The sequence below is a fragment of the Microtus ochrogaster genome, unplaced genomic scaffold (genome assembly GCF_000317375.1).
Source record: "Microtus ochrogaster isolate Prairie Vole_2 unplaced genomic scaffold, MicOch1.0 UNK58, whole genome shotgun sequence".
In the NCBI taxonomy this organism is placed as follows: Eukaryota; Metazoa; Chordata; class Mammalia; order Rodentia; family Cricetidae; genus Microtus; species Microtus ochrogaster.
In genome coordinates, this window is record NW_004949156.1 from 2,338,365 (window position 1) to 2,342,257 (window position 3,893).

The window sequence follows — 3,893 nt, forward strand, 5'->3', positions numbered from 1 at the left end:
AATAATAATACTGTCAGACTGAGGCTTCTTTCCAGTTATAACATAAATAAACTTTTGCAGCTCAGATGTCCATGTAGGATAACAAGTACTTAAAGAAAAAGACTAGCAGCATATACACAATGTACTTTACATAATTGATTGGAAAGGTGGCACACTTTGGTTTGGAGACAACGCCTCACTATGTAGTTCATGCTTTCCTTGAACTCTGTATATAAGCCAAGTTGTACTCAAGAGTGCAGTGCTCCTGCCTCAATCTCACAAACACTGGAATTACAGTAAAGTGAAGTCATGCCTGACTTAAAGCCTTCATGCAATTTAACTCTTATAATAACTGTCTTCAGAAGCTGATCACTTTATATTATTTTTATTTTATTTATTCCGTTAAATTTTGTAAATTTATACATTGTATTTTAATTAAATCCATTTGCCATGATCTTCCTCCAGTGCTCCCCAGTACTCCCCTGTAGTCCTCCACCCAACTCCCTCCAAATGGCACACCCTCCTTTTTGCTGATGTTACTAGTAATCACCTGCGTCCAATTACTGTTTCGTTGATCTGCTTTGGTGTGGAGCCATTCCCTGACACATGGTCATCCTACCAGCAGTCAAGACCTGAAATGTGAGGGACTTTCTTCTCAGTAACCAATTCAGCTGCCAATAGCTTCTCTGCCAAGAGTTAGGGAACTTCCCCATGCCTATACTCTCAAAACAATAAATAAATGAAAAAGAAAAAAAAAACTTTTCAAGTCAGAAGCTTCTTTTTGCAGTAGATGAATGGAGGTTAATACAGGTACCTCAGATGAAAGTGCAGAGGATCCGTAACTATGGAGCTCTCATTCTCAAACAAGACATCTATTTCATACCACTTCCCTTAAAGGCTCAAGATCAATCTAGTAAATATTTCATCATGGATGGGAGTAAGATCAAAGAGCCCTTCTCTTTGTAGAGAAGTTGCAGGCAGTACAAAGCTACTAGGTGAAAAAAATCAGTTTCCTTCAGGGGCGGGAACCCTACTAGTTTTCCCATGCTACTGTGAACAACCATACACCCACATGAGTTTGGACACACTGACTGGACGCAGTAGATTATATATAAATAAACAAGAGGAAATGAACATGAGATGTGCTGGAAGAAGGTCATAGGAGAATTTGAAGGAGGGAGGATTGAAGAGTGAATTTGCTCAAAATAAAATGCTTTCAGGGAATAATGGGGAAAAGATGCTTCTTCATCCCTCCGTCCCTTTTTCTGTTTTTTTTCTCCTTTCCTTCTTCTCTTCATTTTAAAGTTTTTTTTAAAGCAAATATATTGGTAGTAGATCTAAAACTCATAAACAAATAAATATTATTTGGAATAATGATTAGTGTGTAACTCACATTCCGTCTTTGTAGGTAGTTGCTATAACTCTGAATTTCTGTTAAAAAGAGAAAACATGACTGGAGATGTCATAATGGTCCTAATGCACTCTAAGCGAGCACTTGATTCTTGAGCAACAGCCCCAGTGAAAGAAAAGTCTTGATGCACAGTTTGACATAACCATACAATATTGGGGTGATTTTCTTCCACAATAAAATAGGATTTGTGTTTTTGCCTCTGTGTGCAGATAATTTGCAAACCCCAGCTTCTTTTTGCAGTAGATAGAGGTTGATACAAATATCCTCAAATGATTGAAGTGCAAAGAATCAGTGACTATGGAAAATTACTTCTTCCTACTTACTTATCCACAAACATTTCTCGTAACAGAATATTAGAGAATATGTAGAAAGTTCCAATTGCTAAATGTTCAGTTATTTATAATAGCCCACACAATCTTTTTTGAAGAAAAACCAACAGAAGTTCATATGACTACTAAGAGCTTAAAGCATTCTGCTTTTTTGTTTACCCATGACTGAGGTAAGAGGTACATGCACTCATGTGGCTAAGGTGGGAGGGTCCAGAGTTTAAAATCAATGCCAGTTTCAGCTCTATACTGAAATTTAGACCACCCCAAGATACACATCAAAACCCTTTCTCAAAACAAAGTAAAACAAAGCAAAATACATCAAAAATGCATGAAAAACCTACATCTCTATATGCCCATTTTACTGCACTGTGAAATACTATAAGCTTCCTTCAAATCACCCTTCTCTGAATTTTCAAGTCACTTAGAGTCAACAAAGTCAAAAGTTGATATTTTAAAAGATTAACATAATTTTTTATGCTTAGGTAGACTGACCAAGAGTACTAGGTAGAAATTTCACATTACTAACTGTAAATATGAGGACAATACTACCAACATTAGAGAAAAAATAATTCCAAGCAAATACGACAAAGAAGTATACACTAACAAACCACACACCTTAGACAAAATGAAAAAAATCCTAGAAACTCATAAGCAACGATACCTGACTCAATAAGAAACAGAATATCTAAATGAGCATGCTAAGAATTTAAATTGTTTATCAAAGAAATTCCAACAAAGAATTTGTGATTAGGCAACTTCAATAACGAAATCTAGCCGGGCGGTGGTGGCGCACGCCTTTAATCCCAGCACTCGGGAGGCAGAGGCAGGCAGAGCTCTGTGAGTTCGAGACCAGCCCGGTCTACAGAGCTAGTTCCACGACAGGCTCCAAAGCCACAGAGAAACCCTGTCTCGAAAAAAAAGAAAAGAAAAGAAAAGAAAAGAAAAAAAAACCAAAAAAATAAAAAACGAAATCTACTCAATGGCTAACTCCCAGTTAATGCCAATATTTCTTATATTATGCCAAAGAATAGAAGAGCAAGAAATGATTCCAATCTGATCCTTTATTCCTATCCAAATATTGTGGGTATATATGGCAAATACAATTATGTATAATTAAAGTATATGGTGTAATTTGATATACGTTTACACTGTGACATGATTTATACAAAAGTTAAATTACCTCCTTAGATAGTAACTTTTGTTGTCGTGAGAATATGTAGATTCTATTTTTTCTCCTAATTCCCAATATACTATAAAATATTAACGATACCAATCATATTATATACTTGTTTACAAAGCTTGATCTTCTACCTGAAAGTCTGAATCCTTTTGCCCAAATCTTCACTTTCCCCAAGTTCAAGCCTCTGGAAAACATCACTGTCTACTCTTCTTTCTTCATTCATCTTTCTTTAACCAGGGTGTCATTATGTAGCTCAGATTAGCCTAGAACTCATTATGAGCACAGGCTTGCCTCAAATTTTTGATATTCCTGGCTCAGCTTCACTAGTGTTGGGATTACAAATTTGTAATACTACACCCTGGTTACTCTTCATTTCTGTTAAAGTTTTCTAGATTCTAAACATGTCATATAGTATTTCTCTTTCTGTGTCTGGTTTGTTTTAATTAATATAAAATCCTTTTTGTCCATTCATTTCACAAATATCAAGAATTTTCTTGTTTTCATAACACACACAGGGTTTCTTTTACAGTTGAGACACAAAACACAAATTCAAAGGAAACCTGGAGTATTTGGAGCTACAGAATAGGTGGCAGGGGAGAGAAATACAGTCAAGACTTTGAAACTAGCACATAGCACTTCATGAATAAAGTAACGCTTATTTTAAATTTTTTAGAACGCATTCTACTTCAGAAATATCTGTCTACTCCAAAATTCATTTTCCTTTCTTTTCCTCTCATAATACAGCAGGCAAACTTCTCGGAACACATGGTTGGGAGGAAAAAATTACTTTTCCCACCTACTACTATTATTGTGCTAAAGGAATATAGCAATAAAATAACTTCTAATGACGTATTGCTATAGCCCTCATCAGAAAAGCTTTTTTTTTTTTTTTTTTTTGCAGTAGGTGGGTATAAACACAGAGACCCACAACTGAGCAATGTTCAGAGTGTGAGAGACTTTGGAGCACTAAATCCTAAATGGGATGTCTTTATCA